General features: G+C 34.8%; 1 protein-coding gene and 1 long non-coding RNA gene across 13 annotated transcripts in view; one reads left to right on the top strand and one right to left on the bottom strand.

The window, feature by feature from the left end:
* Positions 1–7,523, bottom strand: part of LOC149776648 (uncharacterized) — a 30,019-nt gene extending 22,496 nt beyond the window's left edge. The window contains exon 1 of the long non-coding RNA XR_016416084.1: positions 7,423–7,523. This is a non-coding gene — a long non-coding RNA (uncharacterized LOC149776648). The remainder of the gene's footprint in view (positions 1–7,422) is intronic.
* The window catches only part of LOC149776646 (RNA-binding motif, single-stranded-interacting protein 2-like), a 437,315-nt gene that overhangs the window by 193,856 nt on the left and 221,233 nt on the right, over positions 1–22,226 (top strand). Inside the window, exon 1 of one of the 12 annotated variants that reach the window (XM_089941173.1) lies at positions 7,562–7,693. The exons of the other annotated variants lie outside the window; for them this stretch is intronic. The gene's annotated coding sequence lies outside the window, so the exon portion shown is untranslated. Of the gene's footprint in view, positions 1–7,561; positions 7,694–22,226 lie in introns of those variants that run through there. 12 annotated transcript variants of the gene reach the window in all.

The following is a 22,226-nucleotide window of genomic DNA, read 5'->3' on the forward strand; positions in this document are numbered from 1 at the left end:
TACATATTTCAGAATGTTTTATTGGTGTTTCGATGCTACATATTTCAGAATGTTTTATTGGTGTTTCTATGCTACATATTTCAGAATGTTTTATTGGTGTTTCTGTGTTACATATTTCAGAATGTTTTATTGGTGTTTCTATGCTACATATTTCAGAATGTTTTATTGGTGTTTCTGTGTTACATATTTCAGAATGTTTTATTGGTGTTTCTATGTTACATATTTCAGAATGTTTTATTGGTGTTTCTATGCTACATATTTCAGAATGTTTTATTGGTGTTTCTATGTTACATATTTCAGCATGTTTTATTGGTGTTTCTGTGTTACATATTTCAGCATGTTTTATTGGTATTTTTATGTTACATACTTCAGCATGTTTTATTGGTGTTTCTGTGTTACATATTTCAGCATATTTTACTGGTGTTTTTATATTACACATTTCAGCATGCTTCACCAGTGTTTTTATGTTACATTATTTTTCTACATTCCATGTTTTTTCATGATGGGCAAGCTATCATTATAGAGGAAAAAGAGATGAAACTAAAAATAACAAAAATATATCAATCTTGTTTAGTTAAGGCTGCAGTTTTGCTGCCTCCACCATTTTTAATTTGTTGAATTTTTCTCAAGATGGTCACACCAATTGCATTTGCTTGATCTGGAATTTTACTTCTTTTTGTGAAAAACATTTGAATCCATGTATTTGAGTTTCATTTTTAATAATTGTTCTTTTTGCTGCTACATGAGAGTAAATAGGTGACTCTGGGTTTCTACAAGGTCAGGCAAATTCTAGACTTCTGATCTACACAAGTCTGTTATGGACAACAATGGACAGCGCTAAAGGGCATATGGTGTTTCCCATGGCCATCCAACACAATTTTTTTAAGTGTTGTGCTTAGGTCATTTCAGGCACTGTGGCAGTTATCCAGTATCTCATTAAACTATTTCCAGTTGTAAAATATGCAACATGAAGAAAATCAATGGAGTTCTGTTTGTCTCAACAAAGAATGTTTGCTTCAAAACATTATTGTTTGCTCGTGCAATTAGGGGCTGATTAAATTCACCTGTTTGTACTCATTAATGTTTGCATTTCCCAATGAAATCATATTTCCAGCAACGAATTACAGTAGGTGAGGTTGAAATGTAAAATGGCCAAAATTTATCAATGTCAGGCTGTTAATGAGATTGATTGTGACACAAAATTTACTATTTACAGGGCCCGCTGTGCATACTGCTGTTCACAAAAAATGAGTGCCCTCTACATGTAACTCTGTTAACAAATTACTATCTACAGTGCCCTCTATACATAATGCTTTTCATTGGAGCCATAAATGTAACTAATGTTTTTATAATTGAGGTAATCTTATCTTGAGGTTTGTTCCAAGGAGACTGTGACATAATGAGGTATATAAAATTAAGTATTGATTGAAAGACTGTGACATAATGAGATATATAAAATTCAGTATTGATTGAAAGATTGTGACATAATGAGGTATGTAAAATTCAGTATTGATTGAAAGACTGTGACATAATGAGGTATATAAAAGTACAGTATTGATTGAAAGACTGTGATGTAATGAGGTATATAAAATTACAGTATTTATTGAAAGACTGACATAATGAGGTATATAAAATTCAGTATTGATTGAAAGACTGACATAATGAGGTATGTAAAATTCAGTATTGATTGAAAGACTGTGACATAATGAGGTATATAAAATTCAGTATTGATTGAAAGACTGACATAATGAGGTAAATAAAATTCAGTATTGATTAAAAGACTGACATAAAGAGGTATATAAAATTACAGTATTGATTGAAAGATTGTGACATAATGAGGTATATAAAATTCAGTATTGATTGAAAGATTGTGACATAATGAGGTATGTAAAATTCAGTATTGATTGAAAGACTGTGACATAAAGAGGTATATAAAATTACATTATTGATTAATTTAAGATCACATTATAATTGATTGTAACTAGCCATAGACAATATTATGTGAAATAAATTAAATATCAACGATAAAACAAAATGTTATAAAATTCAGCAAGATCAAATGACCAGAGTATTATAAAGGTGCAATGGCATACAGAGAGGATTTATGGAGGGGTCCATACAGTAGAATACAAAGGTGATTTATGAAGGGTCCATGATTTTTGATGGGTCCACACAGTGGTGTACAGAGGGTGTTTATGAGGGGTCCACACAGTGGTGTACAGAGGGTATTTATGAGGGGTCCACACAGTGGTGTACAGAGGGTGTTTATGAGGGGTCCACACAGTGGTGTACAGAGGGTATTTATGAGGGGTCCACACAGTGGTGTACAGAGTACTTATGAGGGGTCCACACAGTGGTGTACAGAGTATTTATGAGAGATCTATACAATTTCATACAGAGGAGATTTATGAGGGGTCAATATGGTAGTATACAGAAGGGATTTATGAGAGGTCCATACAATGTTGTACAGACAGCATTTATGAAGGGTCCATAAAGTGGTGTACAGAGGGGGCATATGATGGGTCAATAGAGTGATGTACAGAGGGGATTTATGAAGGGACCATATGGTAGTGTACAGAAGGGATTTATGAGATTTCCATACAGTGGTGAACAGACAGCATTTACAAGTGGTCCATACAGTGGTGTCCAGAGAGGATTTATGATGGGTCAATACATTGATGTACAGAGGGGATTTATGAAGGGTCCATACAGTAGTGTACAGAAGGGATTTATGATGGGTCCATACAGTAGTGTACAGATGGGATTTATAAGGGGTCCATACAGAAGTGTACAGAAGGGATTTATAAAGGGTCCATACAGTGGTATAATGACTGCAGTACTATACTGGGGTCTTTATATTGAGGGTTATTAAATGTTTTAAGGGATGATTTGATATACAAGGGAGGGGATTTATTTTCGGGGTTATATATTGCATTCATTAAATCTGCATATCTCATACCATATACAGTCATTAAATCTACACATCTCATACCATATGCAGTCATTAAATCTACACATCTCATACCATATGCATTTATTAAATCTACATATCTCATACCATATGCAGTTATTAAATCTATTTGTATCATACCATATGCAGATATTAAATCTATTTGTCTCATACCATATGCAGTTATTAAATCTATTTGTATCATACCACATGCAGATATTAAATCTATTTGTCTCATACCATATGCAGTTATTAAATCTACATGTCTCAGCAAATCCATTATCCAGTTTGTAATGAGATTTTGACTTCAGATTTAATTTTGCTGAATAAGAACTGGTGCATTTGAGATCTCCAGATTGTTATTTAAGTTGTACACTTAAAAAATAATTAGGTTTTTAGAAATAATCCGGATTCTTTTTTTCCTGTAGAATAAAGCAGGAAGACTGCTTTATAGATTAGACATCAGTTAGAAGATAAATATAGAAATGTCTGTTCTCTGTGTTTGTAAAATTGCAAAGTGGAAACCATTGGGTAGTGAATGTGGGATTGTATGCAAAATATCTAAGCATCCGTTTAAAACCTTTTAATGCAATGACAGAAATGTAGTTCTTCAAGGATATTAAGAGTGATAAAGACCCATCATTGTTATTTTGACCTGTCACAAATGTTGAAGGGCCATATTATTGCAACTATTTTCTGTCTGTCTGTCTGTCTGTCCCACCTCAGTCACGTTTTACGTTTAAGGGAAGGAATTCATTCTGGTATATCTTGCAAATGAGCATAATGAAACATTCTTTAAATATCGAACATTTCCAGATTTTAGCCTTGAGCACAAGGATACATTTGAATGGTCAGTGGGTAAATTTATAATGGCAGATTTTCTGGGCAAAGATGTAGAATTGAGTTTAGAACAAGGTAGGAGGAAAACTTGGAAGACTAAACAAGGAATTGGAGCCTATTTTGTTTCTGATTCGTAAGCACTTTTTGTTTGACTCCCCTGATACTTGTGAGACTCAGCTGCCACCATCACCCCCACTCATCTCTGTTTATGCCCCTCCCCTTGATCTGCCATTGTAGTAGGATGTTACTTTAACTGTATGAAATAAAAGAGCTATTTCAAAATTTACCGGGTAAGAAAGGTCAAATACAAAACTGACCTAACTTTTTGAAGCTGTGGGTCATTATTTCAATATAAACGAATTGTTAAAATAACAAATAAAAAGGTCCTTGACATTTATAAAATATTCGAGTATAGTTTAGTGCCTGAGAAGGAAATTATGGGAATTATCTTTTACAGATGTGTACATGGTCAGATAAATCTCATTTAATTAGCTTGTTCAATTACTGGATGACAGTGTAAGAATATCTCCTATAGTGCACAGCCAAACCTAAACACACTCCTATGGAAGACATCCAAATTTCAGATTTAAAGCAGACATCTTACAGTTTCTTCCAAAAATGAATTATCTATACATGATGGGAGTTTGGCGATACCATATATACTGGCATATAAATCTGATGTGACTGTATTGTGTACCAACAGATCTGGGTCTATGCAGTTTGGTAATGCTAATCAGCTAAGCAAACAATGTAGGCCCTGTTCGGCCAGCACATTATGCTATGGCAGAACGGGGTGTCTACATTGTCTGCAGTGGGACCAGACTTGTAGTTGATTATATACGGTAGCCAATTTCAAGTCTTTGTTTACCATAAATAATGTATGACATCAATTGTCAATGACACTAGTTTGTTGATAGGCTGCAGTAAGTAACATTGAAAATTAACAGGGTTTTGTAGGTTTGCAGGATATTCTCAAGGTAACATTGAAAATTAACAGGGTTTTATAGGTTTGCAGGATATTCTCAAGGTAACATGGAAAATTAACAGGGTTTTGTAGGTTTGCAGGATATTCTCAAGGTAACATGGAAAATTAACAGGGTTTTGTAGGTTTGCAGGATATTCTCAAGGTAACATTGAAAATTAACAGGGTTTTGTAGGTTTGCAGGATATTCTCAAGGCTTTTACACACCGTTGAAAGTTTTGGTGTTTTGTTATAGGAACTGAAGTAAGTTTATACCACCTTTCTGTTTTCATCTTAGTTTTCAATTTCTATTTGCACTGTAAAAAAATAGTTCGTGATTATTAAGTTGCAGGCTCATCGTCTTATTATCTACCACATACATTTGTTTATGTTTTCATTCTGTCTGCTCCTGAATCACAGACCACCCATTGGATAACAATTATTATCACCTTCAATAAATCTTTTTGTTGTAAGTCGAAGGTACAGAGTTGTTCAGTTTTTCAGGTTTTTTTTGCCAAACTTTTAGCACTTTTGTACTGTTATACTTCAAATGTTTTTATTTATTTATGGAAAAGAGTCAGAAAATTGAGATTTCATACCTTAAAATTCTCACTCACTCAATCTCTCTGTCTGTCTGTCTCTTTCTCTCTCTCACACACACACACACACACACACAGACACACACACACACACATATAACTATCCAACTACTATGATTACACTTTTATATTAAAGCAGGACTAATTCTACACATAGTATGACTCCAGTAGTGATGCAAATGTTATTTTTTTCAATTTACATAACCACTAAACTTGGTGCCCTCAAAATTGGATGACTTAACATTACATTGAAAGGCAGAATGAAAAAGAAAAAAAAAAGAAAAGAAAATAAGCAGGCAGCTTTAGGCTAGATACATGTTTTTGAAGCTTTTCTTAAGTAAAATAGCACTGATTAAATTCTATAATACAAGAAAAGAGTAGATATCTATGGCACTGGTTAAATTCTATAATACAAGAAAAGAGTAGATATATATGGCACTGGTTAAATTCTATAATACAAGTAAAGAATAGATATCAATGGCACTGATTAAATTCTATGATACATGAAAAGAGTAGATATCTATGGCACTGATTAAATTCAATGATACAAGAAAATAGTAGATATGTCTGATTTTTCACAGTAATAGTGTTACATATGTACAAGAAAAGAGTAGATATCTATGGCACTGATTAAATTCTATAATGCAAGAAAATAGTAGATATCTATGTCTGATTTCACAGTAATATCGTTACATATGTACAAGAAAAGAGTAAAATATTTATGTCTGATTTCACCAGTAATAGTGTTACATGTGTACAAGAAAATAGTAGATATCTGTGTCTGATTTCACCAGCAATAGCATTACATATGTACAAGAAAAGAGTAGATATCAATGTCTGATTTCATTAGTAATAGCACTACATATGTACAAGAAAAGAGTAGATATCAATGTCTTTTTTCACTAGTAATAGCATTATATATGTACAAGAAAATAGTAGATATCTTTGTCTGATTGCACTAGTAATAGCATTACGTATGTACAAGAAAAGAGTAAAATATTTATGTCTGATTTCACCACTAATAGTGTAACATATGTACAGCATGACTAAAATTAGAGCAGGCCAGACCGCTCCAGTGGCTTAGTGGTTAGAGCATCCACCTCATTTGCAGGAGTTCATGGGTTCAATCCCCGACCAAGTCATACCATAGGCATAGACTTACAAAAATGGTACTAACGTCTTCCTCGCTTGACACTCAGCATTAAGAGGTTAGTGTTAGGACTGGTTGGCCTGGTGTCAGGATAATGTGACTGGGTGGGACATCATAACATGCCTGCGGCATTATGCCCCAATGTTAGACATCACTATAAACTGCCACACTGTAGACATTTTAGCAATATGACTGAAGCCAGGAGTTACAAATAATCAGTAATTGCTTTACGTAGGTACAGTATGACTACTCTTAGAGCAGGCCAGGAGTTACAAAGCAGGCCAGGAGTTACAAATAATCAGTAATAGCATTACGTAGGTACAGCATGACTACTATTAGAGCAGGCCAGGAGTTACAAAGCAGGCCAGGAGTTACAAATAATCAGTAATAGCTTTACGTAGTTACAGCATGACTACTATTAAAGCAGGCCAGGAGTTACAAATAATCAGTAATAGCATTAGGTAGGTACAACATGACTACTATTAGAGCAGGCCAGGATCTACAAAGCAGGCCAGGATGTACAAATAATCAGTAATAGCATTACATAGGTACAGCATGACTACTATTAGAGCAGGCCAGGATTTACAAAGCAGGCCAGGAGTTACAAATAATCAAGATTGTTCAGCAGACAATCATCCTATTCCAAGACTTGGAGATACTTATAAATTGGAAGTGTTCAATTCACTAATCGAACAGGACACCTGGAAGTTCGGGATAAAAACATCCTGGAGATCAAGGATTTGATCTTTTTGGGAGGTGATGAGTTGAAGTGGCCATATCCAGAAAGCTTTAGATCTTGCATGATAACATTTTAGGATTTCCTTTTGTATTGACCAGAAATAGGATATTGCCCCTTTGCTTGTTTGGTTGTTGTAATGTAAATTAATTGGTATAACCCTGCAAGGTTAAACTGTCCACTTACCTTTCCCACCCTGTGTTGGATATTTGGACAGTTTCGATTGCTGTGGGATACCAGAGTGCATCCATTTTAAAGGTGGAATTTGCTACAACTGCATCATAACAGTGTTAAAAAGCAGTATTCTACCAGATCTGGAAAAGTGAAGTGACTGTACATTGAACCATAACAACTTAAACACGTTTTGTCTCGTTAATAAGCTGACACTTGAGTTAGATATACAGTGTATGTGTACACACTGGACCTTGCACTTGGTTGTTTACTCACAGAGAAAGTGGTAAGAATTTTAGAGTTTATGAAATCACATGTTTTACTCTGAGTTATTATATAAAGTGGAAAAAATGGAAACTATTTATACATCACCATGGGATGTAGGAGCTAGCCATGTTGGAAACTATATAATATGTGACTATGTAATGTGGGTATCAAGCATTCTTGGAACCTGAACAGTACATAACCATGGGGTGTGGGCAGTCTTGGAACCTGAACAGTACATAACCATGGGGTGTGGGCAGTCTTGGAACCTGAACAGTACATAACCATGGGGTGTGGGCAGTCTTGGAACCTGAACAGTACATAACCATGGGGTGTGGGCAGTCTTGGAACCTGAACAGTACATAACCATGGGGTGTGGGCAGTCTTGGAAAATGTAGTAAATCATAATGGGGTGTTGAGAATTGGAAACTTTATAGTAGTACCTTGCCATGGGGAGTGAGGAGTGAGGAAAATGTATAGTACATCACCATGAGGTGTGGGGAGTGTTGGAAACAGTATAGTACATCACCATGAGGTGTGGGGAGGTGGCTTGTATTTAGTCAGCATCAGACTTGTACCATATATAATCACTTACAAGTTGGCTCTAGCTGAAAAACTGTACAGACCCAGATCTGTTATAATGCACTGGCAGATCTGGGTCTTTGCAGTTTGCTAGAACTGATAAGTTGAATACACAACATTAACCCAGGTCTGTAGGCACATTATGCAATGGCATATCAGGGTTGATGATTGCAATTAACTTAATTCTACCGGTAGTATATATTGTCTTGCAATGCATTTAAGTGCATATAATATGTACAACAAGATAAACCTTTATTGTGGTGAAAAATATATAAAAGTATATATAGAAATGACATTAATATTGATGGAAAGATGTGTGTATCTGTTCTTAACATTTATTGCTGGTTATATTTATGACTAGCAAAAAAAGTGCATTTTATTCACCCACAAAACAGGTGTAATAAGTTTACCTGTCTTTCATTTTATGCATAGTGTCTTGATTTATGCATGTGGGAGCTACCATGTACTCTTGTCCTGTCAAATCAGGGTCTGTGTTGTCGTTTTCAGTTGGACCCGTTTGTAGTGTAGTATTTACAGTGCATGTTGTAGTCTAGTATTTACAGCACAAATTGTAGTTTACTATTTACAGTACAAATTGTTGTCTAGTATTTACAGTACAAGTTGTAGTTTAGTATTTACAGTACAAGTTGTAGTCTAGTATTTACAGTACAAATTGTTGTCTAGTATTTACAGTACAAGTTGTAGTCTAGTATTTACAGTACAAGTTGTAGTCTAGTATTTACAGTACAAGTTGTAGTCTAGCATTTACAGTACAAGTTGTAGTCTAGTATTTATAGGACAAGTTGTAGTCTAGTATATACAGTACAAGTTGTAGTCTAGTATTTATAGGACAAGTTGTAGTCTAGTATTTACAGTACAAGTTGTAGTCCAGTATTCACAGTACAAGTTAATTTATACAGGGCAGTATGAAGTTTTTCAAGAGAGACTGTTTTTCTAGCAAGAAGATTCATTTGATTGAGTCTATGTGGTTTTAACAGCACAACATCACTTTAAAGGTTGTTACTACAGTGACAACGACATTAAAGTACCAAAAACTGAGAAATAACCATGGCAACCAATTTGGGCAGTCAGGGTATGATTAGAATCGGCAACCCAGTGATTAATTGTTAGTTGAACACACTATAATTACTATTCCACTATGGCTCGCCAGGAATGTGACCTGGCCGCTGTGTGTGGCTTAATGGGAAGATGACTTGTCAGGAAAATAACTTAGCAACTGTGGCTTACCAGGGAGTTGACTTAGCCACTGTGGTTTGTCAGGAAGATAACTTAGCCATCATGACCTTCACCATGGCTCACTGGAGTGATGAATTTGCCATCATGGCTGATCAGAAAGTTGAATATGGGTAATGCATGAATTATTTATTCCAAAGAAATGGCAGAATTATGTTATCCTGGCCATTTGGATATGTTTGCATGCATGAATAGAGTTGTGTAACGTGTGAGTGTGATTATGATTTTTAACATAGCTTTAAAAAAAATTCAGTCATATCGCTATGATGTCTGCAGTGTGGCAGTTTATAGTGATGTTTAGCTCTAGAGCATCATGCCGCAGACATGTAGCATGATGTCCCACCGAGTAACATTATCCTGACACCAGGCCGACCAGTCCTAACACTAGCCCCTTAATGCTGAGCGCCAAGCGAGGCAGCTGTTAGTATCATTTTTGTAAGTCTTTGGTATGACTTGGCCAAGGATTGAACCCACGACCTCCCGCTTCTGAGGCAGATGCTCTTACCACTAGGCCACTGGAGCAGCCAGTTATGTAACGTAACCTAATCTGTTTTAAAATTTTGAAATGGCCCATGGGATGGAGCTAGAGGGTAGGGGTACTTTGACATAAATACCCCTGGGATGGAGCTTAGTACTTTGACATATTAGCCCTGGGATGGAGCTAGGGGATAGGAGAATTTTCACATAAATGGCCCCTGTGATGGAGCTAGGGGTTAGGAGTAGTTTGACATAAAGAGCGCAAACAGAATGGAGCCCTTATATTTAAAATTTCTTCATGGAATTCACGCAAGAATGGAGCTCATATATTCAAAATATCTTTATGGAATTCATATCAGAATGGAGCCCCTAGATTCAAAATGTCTTTACATTTTTGGAAGACAAATGATAAGCCAGAGAACATGGTGAACAGTAAATTGTTCCATTGCATTGGGATATTTTCATATTTACCTTTGGTTCAGTATTTTTTTATACAGGAATATGGGAGAAACTGACAAAGTGTACTCCTAGTTGATTGGTATTCATTGCCAAATTGATTCCTTTGAGTTCAAATCATTGCCAAACTGATTTTTTGAGTTAAACGTTATGGGATTGAAATTTGTGGTAATCCGCAGGCTGAGGCTAATAAATATCCTGTTCAAGTTGTGGTTTTCATAATTTTCAATTGTTCAATGACTAGTAAATTTTCAGTTGTCAGTTGTTCAAAAATTTATTGCAGATTTTCATACTCTAAACAAGGCCTACATAATTATATACAATGATCAAAAAATAACTCTTACATAAGTATATACAGTGATCAAATAATAACTCTTACATAATTACATACAATGATCAGATAATAACTTTTACATAATTATAGGGGCCCTGAGTGGCCGAGTGGTCTAAAGCACTCTCCGTTACGGATCACTGCCATCTCACCTCTATCTGCATTGGTTTGAGTCTCGGATTCAGCCAGTGTGGTTATGTGAGAAAGCTTGCCAGTAGCTTCTCATGGGTCAGTGGTTCTTTCCAAGGTTTTCCCGGGTTCTTCCTCCACCATTAATACTGGCCGCCATGTATAGCCTATCATGTGCTGAAAAATGGCATTAAACCCCACAACAATAACAACAACAACATAATTATATACAATGATCAAATAACAACAATTACATAATTATATACAGTGATCAAATAATAACTTTTACATAATTATATACAATGATCAAATAATAACTTATACATGATTATATACAATGATCAAATAATAACTCTTACATTATTATATACAATGATCAAATAACAACAATTACATGATTATATACAATGATCAAATAATAACTTAATGATCAAATAATAACTCTTACATAATTATATACAGTGATCAAATAATAACTTTTGCATAATTATATACAATGATCAAAATAACAACAATTACATGATTATATACAATGATCAAATAACAACTCTTACATAATTATATACAATGATCAAATAATAACTCTTACATAATTATATACAATGATCAAATAATAACTCTTACATAATTATATACAATGATCAAATAACAACAATTACATGATTATATACAATGATCAAATAATAACTATTACACAGACACCATTAAGGAAGGAATATTTATTTTAAAAAAAGGCATGGATAATGCCTTAAGTTTAAAATAACACTGTTTCAGATTATAAAAAGGGTTCATTTTATTAAAGAGAATCTGAATAGACCAATGGTTTGCTGAGTTAGAGGCATCCATTTTAAAATTCCTAACAGAACAGGGAACTATACAAGAACAGTTCATTACTGGCTCATACCACATTCCAAAGGAAGTTGAACAAGCCAGCTCCACTTCAGCATTTAAAAGCAAAGTTATGAATGAAGTAATAATGTATATATATTGTTAAATTGTCCAGCTTCTCTGATCTATTTTAATAATGTACATTCAAGTGTGTTTACATGTAAATAACTTATTTTGGTTGAAAAAAAGAACAAGAGAATACTTGGTATTGTACTAAGAAAGAACATGAGGATGATTGATATTGTATTGAGAGAGGACATGAGGATGCTTGGTATGGTACTGAGAGAGGACATGAGGATACTTGGTATTGTACTAAGAGAGTACATGAGGATACTTGGTACTGTACTGAGAGAGGACATGAAGATACTTGGTATGGTATTGAGAGAGGACATGAAGATACTTGGTATTGTACTGAGAGAGGACATGAAGATACTTGGTATGGTACTGAGAGAGGACATGAGGTTATTTGGTATGGTACTGAGAGAGGACATGAAGATGCTTGGTATTGTACTGAGAGAGGACATGAAGATACTTGGTATGGTACTGAGAGGACACGAAAATACTTGGTATGGTATTGAGAGAGGACATGAGGATACTTGGTATGGTACTGAGAGAGGACATGAAGATACTTGGTATGGTACTGAGAGAGGACATGATGATACTTGGTATGGCACTGAGAGAGGACATGAAAATACTTGGTATTGTACTGAGAGAGGACATGAGGATACTTGGTATTGTACTGAGGAGATAATATGAGAACATGAGGATATTTGGCCTGAGAGAGAAACAGACAGGCAGAGAGAGAGAGAATGATGATAGTTGTACTGAGAGAGAGGGAACATGAGGATATTTGGCCTTAGAGAGGGAGAGGGAGGGAGAGAGAGTGAGAAAGAGAGGCATTTATATGAGTGACAATGCCACAGCTCTAGATGAACAGAGAATTTGCATATTTGACTTAAAACTAATTCTAGATGCATTCAATTTAATTTTATTGTCACTTACATAATATCTGGGGGCCCTGAGTGGCCAAGTGGTCTAAAGTGCTCTCCATTATGGATCACTGCCATCTCACCTCTGTCTGCATGGGTTCAAGTATAGGATTTGGTCAATGTGGGAATGTGAGAAAGCTTGCTAGGAGCTTCTCATGGGTCGTGGTTCTTCCTGCGGTTTTTCCGGGTTCTTCCTCCACCATTAATACCGGCCGCCATGCATAACCAATCATGTGCTGAAAAATGGCGTTAAACTCCACAACAACAACAACAATCTAATATCTGCACCTTAGAGAATAATATAATTTCTCTATGCATGAATAAATGGATAATTAGATTTCTGTCTGTACAAATAAATGTATAATTAAATTTCTATCTATACAAAAAAAGTAATTACATTTATGTCTGTGCAAGTAAATGGATAATTACACTTGTCTGTACAAATAAATGAATAATTACATTTATTTATGTACAAATAAATGGATAATTAAATACATTTCTGTCTGCACAAATAAATAGATAATTACATTTGTCTGCACAAATAACTGGATAGTTAAATTTCTATCTGTATAAATGAATGGAGTATTGATGAAAATTTTCAATTTTCCAGAATATTTTGTCTGGAAAATAATATATTAATTGTTGAAGTGTCAAAGTTCCTGGAAAAGTCAGTGCTAGATGGAAATGGTTTAGTTAACATAAACTAAATGTTTTCTTTTACAAGAAAAAAAAATTCAGGTTGCATTTCTGGTACAAGTGTTTTGTTTGTTTACTTTATAAAGATTTTTTGGACACAATGTCATGCAAAACATGAAAATGGGACTTGTATTCGGTACCACTTTAATAATTGCTGCAATATGACCTTGCCAAATAGGATATCCATGTATTAAAATGTTACTTGGAGGATAATATTGTGGAAAGCCTGGACTTGCACTTCTCTTCCTCTGTGCATATTTTTTTAAAATTTTTGATCAATTGTACTTTAATCTTGATATGTTTCATATTAATTTAAGAATCGTTATTGATGGCATTATACTTGTAAAGTGTTACACAGGAGCTGAATTTTCTGACACACTGCCCTCATAGTTGATATAAAATCTTACCTTGCAATGTAATTACCCATGATTCTCAGTACACGTACCCGTAGGCATAGCCAAATGAAATAAAATAGTTTTTGCTTTACACAGGTGTAAATTCAGATTTGATTGCTGGAAATTATATAGAATTATGGAAAACAAAATTATTAAATATTTATTTTGTTTTCTAGAATACTATATAAATTTATGTGTAGCTGATAGTCTCTGAGGAAATTAGTTATATATGACTAAGTTACCCGACTATAAATAGAGATATATTTGTTGTTATTATTATTTTTTGTTGCAGTTGTTAGTTATGGTATATTTTTTTACAAAGTCATTAAATGTTCTGCACTAGCAATTTCTTTTAAGATTTGTATGGTAACAGACAATATGATGATAAATCTCCATTGATCGCTAAAGAATCAAGTTTCTGAAGGGTTTTGCATGTAATGCACTCACATCCTTGTCAATTGGGGTCAAAGAAAGCAGATAATTGACCAATGACAGATATCTGATTGAGTGGACATTCCAATTATCCCACACATTTAGGCATTGATCTATAAAAAATGACCATTGTAGGCCAAGTACTCTTCACTCTATGTCCAGCTCAAAGAGGACTAAATGTTGTTTTCTTTAACTGGAGAGTTTAAAGGGGGCTTTTCTTTTTATCAGTTTGGTACTTTTCTTGAATGTACCAGTGAACCTCTCTTTTATTGGATATTGAACATTCTATCATTTTTTTTACCTGTTAAAAATAATACAGTAAAGCCTGTTTTGAGAGACCACCTGTTTAGAGAGACCATTATTATTTGGTTGAAGGGGTGGTCTTTCGAGACGGGTTCTACTTTATAAATATGTGTTATATATAATTGTCAACAAGTAAGATTTTATCACTGGTCAACATTGTGCTTTAAAGATGTTGTGGAATTGCTAACTTCTTTTGAGATTTTTACCAAAACACATATTTAATGTTAAATTATATTTACAATGCAGTCACAGTCTGTTTTTACAGTGCTGTTACAGGTTGAAATGTTATTAAATTATATTTACAATGCAGTCACAGTCTGTTTTTGCAGTACTGGTAAATTGTCCTGAAATGATGTTAAATTATATTTACAATGTAGTCACAGTCTGTTTTTTAGGTATAAATTTAAATATTGCTTCACCATTTATAAGAATTTTGCCAATAATACCACTTTGCCTCCACATATCAAGATAATAAAATTCAACATATATGCCTACAAAATTATATTGACATGAGGTTTTCACCAGAAGACTTCTTATGTCAAGTTGGTGTTTAATGAAAATGGTGCCAATCTGATGTCCAATATGGCCACCAGAGCAGCCATTTTGAAAATATTGTTATTGCTTCTCCTTCTGAATGGAAAGTCACTTGTTTAAAATATTGCTATCTCTATTCCTATCCAAATGTATGGCAATATCTACACTGGATTTTCACAAATAGATTTTTTAGTTTGTTTTTAATGAAAATGGTGCCAGTTTAATAAGAATGTCATGAATGTTTATAACATCCTGTCACTGCTCTCTTTCAATGGATGATCATTATGATATGGGGTTTTCACCAAGTCCTAAATCAAAATGGTGTCATTTGTGCATCCAGTATGGCTGCCATGACAGCTGTCCTAAAAGTGTTGTTGTTGATGTTCCCCATGAATGTACCACATAATCTGAAAATCTTCCCATCACTCAAGAATATCAAAGATGGTTTCAACCCTCAACAGTTGAAAAGAAGAAAATGATCTTACTTTGAATTACTTTAAATTCTTTTTGCCAAGAAAATATGTTTCTTCAAGGGAGGCTTGTCATTTTGTTTTCTGATGCTGTATTATCCAGAAGAATTTTATAACAGTCTAAAAAGGAATCAATTTTCATCTGGGCCATTACCAAAAAACAACAATAGTTGAGACATTGATAATAATGATAATCATGAAAACAGGTCTTGCCCCTGAGCTGTGAAACAATTTAAGGTATGCCAGGTTCTGGTGTAGGTTGGGAGTTTAGACATAACACAGATGTATTATATACTTCTGTTTTTAGATGGACCAATCTCAGTCAATGTCACAAAATCCTGAAATGGCATTTCTCATGATTCATTGCCTTGGGCAACAGTGTTTGAGTAATATTCGCTTGGAACAGCTCCTTTTGGGAGAAGGAAATGTCCGATCCTTTTGAGAAAAGGAAATGATCGAGAAGGAAATGGTCTGATCCTTTTGGGAGAAGGAAATGGTCCGATCCTTAGGGACAGGGAAATGAGGCTGCTTCTTTTGGGACAAAAAGTGTTATGTTTTGGGAGGCTACCACCAGTTTTTATGCTTTTCCTCATGGTCAGCCATTATTATAATAAATCATTCTTCATATAAAATAAATTAAAATGAAACCAGTGCAGTTTGACTTATCAGTAATACAGATTCCTGTCTAGGTTTCCAGACACTATAATTTTGTGCCCAGTCATGGCCTGCTTACACACTTTGACATTTCTTACAGTCATGGTCTGATTAAAGTTTGACACTTTTTACAGTCATGGCCTGATTAGACAGTTTGACACTTCATACAGACATGGCCTGATTAGACAGATTGACACTTCTTAGTCATTGCTTGAATAGACAGTTTTACATTTCTTACAGTCATGGCCTGATTAAACAGTTTTACACTTCTTACAGTCATTGATTGAATAGACAGTTTGACATTTCTTACAGTCATAGCCTGATTAGACAGATTGATGTTTCATACAGTCATGACCTGATTAGACAGGTTGACATTTCTTGCAATCATGTCCTGGTTAGACAATTTTACACTTCTTACAGTCATAGCCTGATTAGACAGATTGACACTTCTTACAGCAATTGCTTGTATGGACAGGTTGACATTTCTTGCAGTCATGGCCTAATTAGACAGTTTGACACTTCTCACAGTCATAGCCTGATTACACAGTTTGACACTTCCTTCAGTCATTGCTTGAATAGACAGATTGATATTTCTTACAGTCATGGCCTGATTAGACAGTCTGACACTTCCTACAGTCATTGCTTGAATAGACAGAATGATATTTCTTACAGTCATGGCCTGATTAGACAGTCTGACACTTCTTACAATTGTTGCTTGAATAGACACTTTGACACTTCTTACAGTCATAGCATGATTAAACAGTTTGACACTTCTTAGTCATAGCCTAGTTAGACAGTTTGACAATTCTTACAGTCATAGCCTGATTAAATAGGCTTATGTCATTGGCACCTTTCAGTTATGACCAGATTATATAGGTTCACATCATTGACACCTTTCAGTTATGACCAGGTTATATAGGTTCACATCATTGACACCTTTCAGTTATGACCATGTTGATGTACCATGTCAATGATTCAGAACAGCATTTGTTAAGTATATGATGTACCATGTCAATGATACAAAACATCACTTGTTAAGTATATGATGTACCATGTCAATGATACAAAACATCACTTGTTAAGTATATTATGTACCATGTCAATGATTCAGAACAGCATTTGTTAAGTATATGATGTACCATGTCAATGATACAAAACATCACTTGTTAAGTATATGATGTACCATGTCAATGATACAACACATCACTTGTTAAGTATATGATGTACCATGTCAATGATACAGAACAACATTTGTTAGGTATATGTTGTACCATGTTGGTGATACAGAACAGCACTTGTCAAGTATATTATATACCATGTCAGCAATGCAGAGCAGCATTTGTCAAGTGTATGATGCAGTCAGATTGCTACTTTCCTACCTGAAGATCTGACAGTGTCAACTTGGATGCCATGTTCTGGTGACCTCTCTAGTAGCCAATGAAAATTCAGCTTTCAGAAATCTGAAAGTAAATCAAATCATTTGGTACACGTTAATGCTGCTTAGGCATATTAAGTTGTCTCCCAAATGCAAAGATCTAAGACTTCATCTGATTGGCTTATAACATTATTGATTATGATAATAACATGTCACCAACATATGACCTCTAAGTGGTTGCTGTCAAATTTTCAAGTAAGACAGCAGATATCTGATTTTAACCAGATTGGTATTTGATGTACCATGTCAATGATGGAGAACAGCATTTGTCAAGTATATGATATACCATGTCAACAAAATAGTGCTGTCTACACCATTGCAGAGGAATTATTACTCTGCTTACACCTTTGCATAGGTATTATTACTCAGCTTAGACCTTCACATAGGGATTATTACTCTATCTAGGCCTTTGCATAGGTATTATAACTCTACCTAGACCTTTGCATAGGTATTATAACTCTACCTAGACCTTTGTATATGTATTATTACTCTGCCTGCACCTTTGCAGAGGAATTATTACTCTACCTAGACCTTCACACAGGGATTATTACTCTGTCTTGACCTTCACATAGGGATTATTACTCTGTCTTCACCTTTGTATAGGGATTATTACTCCGCCTATACCTTTGCATAGGGATTATTACTCTGCCTGGACCTTTGCATAGGGATTATTACTCTGCCTAGACCTTCATATAGGGATTATTACTCTGTCTACACCTTTGCATATGGATTATTACTCTGCCTATACCTTTGCATATGGATTATTCTGCCTATACCTTTGCATAGGGATTATTACTCTGCCTATACCTTTGCATAGGGATTATTCTGCCTATACCTTTGCATAGGGATTATTACTCTGCCTATAACTTTGCATAGGGATTATTACTCTGCATATACCTTTGCATAGGGATTCCATATAAAATTCAAGGTTTTCAATATGGTAAAAGAAACTTTCAGTTAAAGTTAAAGACATTCAGAGTTTATTCTGAAAACATTAAAAGAATTGGATGTTAAATATGAAGTTTTGCTATTTAAATTTTTGTTTAAAACATTTTGCAAATATCAATGTGTCTGAATGACACCAACCAACCAGTAGATAAGCCTTGTTGGTCTATATTTACATAAATAATAAGAAAATCCCTTAAGACTTTTATTTATACTTGTCATTCTTGTAAGGATTAAGAGATAAGAATTCAGTGATCTGAATGGGCCAGAGCAAAATGGTTTCAGTGATCTGATTGGGCCAGAGCAAAATGGTTTCAGTGATCTGATTGGGCCAGAGCAAAATTGAATCCATATAAAAGTTAACCTGGTTTAGGAATAAACTGATGTTGATAGACAGTTGTAATGCAGTTAAACAGATATCATCAGTCCAGTTTCCATCCTTCCCCTGGTGTTTCTTCCCTTACCATGGGACACCCTCTAAATGGAAGGGTGACCTTCTTGTGCTTGTACATATCTTCATGTCTGAGCTAGACCATATTTCATTTTATATTTTAGCATTGTTATTATACATCATGTTAACATGTATTTGGAAGGGCTTATAATCCTAAATGTTTGTGCAATCGATTTTTACATTTTTCTAGCTGTACCTTTCATAGACACTATATAGGACTGCTCTGGTGGCCTACTGGTTAGAGCATCATGGGTTTGATCCCCAGGCTAAGTCATACCAAAGACTTAAAAAATGGTATAACAGCTGCCTCACTTGGTGCTCAGCATTAAGAGGCTAGTGTTATGACTGGTCAGCCTGGTGTCAGGATAATGTGACTGGGTGTGACATCATGCTAGATGTTTACAGCATGATGCCCCAGTGCTAGACATCACTGTAAACTGCTGCACTGCAGACATTGTAGCAATATGACTGCAGAATTGTTAAAGGTACATTAAAAATCCAAATCACACACACACACACACATGCATGCATGTATGCATGCATGCACGCATGCACACATGCACACACACACACACACACTATATAGCCACTAGTTTGCTGATGATATACCATAAAGTGATAGATTCTTCATACACTGATGATTTCCAGACTATTTCCAGTTTAACAGTATGTGTAAATGACAGATAAACTCAAATTTATTTGTACATAAATGTTGGATTACAGAAGGTTTAAATTTTTTATTATTATTAAAGTTGGACCAAATTCAGAATTTTGATACCATTCCAGTTTTTTATGTTGACAGAGTCATGTGCAGAGTCTTGTCCAACATACCTATCTGACCTCACCCATGTGTACACACCAGCAAGATACTTATGCTCCTCTTCTGACAATCATATACTCATTATTCTCACTATGAAAACAAAGTCATATGGACAGCGTTCTTTTGCATACCAAGACCCAGCAACATGGAATGAATTGCCCACTGAACTTGGACAGTGATCACATTCAAGAGGGCTCTCAAATCTCACTTATTTCGACTGCAAGAACAAACTTAAAGACCTAATAATGTTTCCTACCTGAAATATTCTCAGCATGTTTTTATTTTTTAATTTTTTAATGTTTTTCCAATTTCATGGTGTTTGTTTTTGTAATATTATTATTATGTTTTTTGTCTTATAGGTGTTGTCTAATGTTGTAAAGTGCTTAGAGCTTCTAAGATTAGGTGCTATACAAAGTCCTCATTATTATTATTATTATTAATATTATTATTATTATTATTATTATTATTATTATTATTATATGGAATGTTTTAAAAAAATTCAAAGAAATGACCAGTTTATTATTCAAGTCAGATAATAACTTTAATGCATGTATGTATGTATGTATTTATGTTTAAAAGTACATTAGCACAATTCTGCCTGTAGAATGCATAGTGAGTTTAGATATCTCCAGATTGACACACACAAAAAAATTAAAGTCAAAACGAGAAACACTATCAAAATTCAAATTCAATTTTTCTATATAAACTGCACTCATTTAAAATGTCCTAGACCTCTGCTGAAATATCATTATGTTATATATACTGAAGTAATATAAAAATTTTTGGGTGAAACAGGGAGGGAGGGGGTAGTTAGGTTGATAGGTAGGTAGGCAGGAAGGAATTAGGAAGGAAGGGTACTTCATTTACTTACAAGACTTTCTGTACCTACCCTAATGTCTAAGAATGTAAGTTTATATACTGCATACAATCCATATGTAGCTAAGCATTTATCAAGCATAACTGTGTTACTTGTTTATGAATATAGATATCTTTCTACATAAGGGCCTTGTGCAAACATTCCTTCAGAACCCAGGCCATACAATTTATTGACCTTATAGTTAGCATATCCTGTGTAATTGTGGGGTTTGAAATAAATGAATGTTTTTGATGCAAGAGAGTGCCCATTTCAAAGAATTTCTAAAATTATTGAACAAATGAGGTCTAATTTCATGGTTCCACCTAATAATGGAGGTTTACATTCTTGCATTACCATATTTGTCTGTAAAAAATGTAAGTTCATAGACATTAAGTCCTTAATGAGTTCTTGATACATTGAGAATTTCATTTGAAAGTTTGGAGCTTTTCTCCTTTAATTTTACATTCTGGACAAAAGATTAATATGTGACATATAATTGTTACAGTCTTGTTTCATTTTAATAGAAGTGTGTGTGTATGTGTGGGGGGCTCTTTTTGTTTATGTCCAGTGCTTAGCTTGATGTAGGTATAGTTCTAAGTCCTATTATGTGGACTGGGGAATGCTTGGTGTAGGTATAGTTCTAAGTCCTATTATATGGACTGGGGAATGCTTGGTGTAGGTATAGTTTTAAGTCCTATTATGTGGACTGGGGAATGCTTGGTGTAGGTATAGTTTTAAGTCCTATTATGTGGACTGGGGAATGCTTGGTGTAGGTATAGTTTTAAGTCCTATTATGTGGACTGGGGAATGCTTGGTGTAGGTATAGTTTTAAGTCCTATTATGTGGACTGGGGAATGCTTGGTGTAGGTATAGTTCTAAGCCCTATTATGTGGACTGGGGAATGCTTGGTGTAGGTATAGTTTTAAGTCCTATTATGTGGACTGGGGAATGCTTGGTGTAGATATAGTTTTAAGTCCTATTATGTGGACTGGGGAATGCTTGGTGTAGGTATAGTTTTAAGCCCTATTATGTGGACTGGGGAATGCTTGGTGTAGGTATAGTTTTAAGCCCTATTATGTGGACTGGGGAATGCTTGGTGTAGGTATAGTTTTAAGTCCTATTATGTGGACTGGGGAATGCTTGGTGTAGATATAGTTTTAAGTCCTATTATGTGGACTGGGGAATGCTTGGTGTAGGTATAGTTTTAAGCCCTATTATGTGGACTGGGGAATGCTTGGTGTAGGTATAGTTTTAAGCCCTATTATGTGGACTGGGGAATGCTTGGTGTAGGTATAGTTTTAAGCCCTATTATGTGGACTGGGGAATGCTTGGTGTAGGTATAGTTTTAAGTCCTATTATGTGGACTGGGGAATGCTTGGTGTAGGTATAGTTTTAAGTCCTATTATGTGGACTGGGGAATGCTTGGTGTAGGTATAGATTTAAGTCCTATTATGTAGA

Source organism: Sinohyriopsis cumingii, chromosome 18, assembly GCF_028554795.1.
Source record: "Sinohyriopsis cumingii isolate HCF-2022 chromosome 18, ASM2855479v2, whole genome shotgun sequence".
Taxonomy (NCBI): Eukaryota; Metazoa; Mollusca; class Bivalvia; order Unionida; family Unionidae; genus Sinohyriopsis; species Sinohyriopsis cumingii.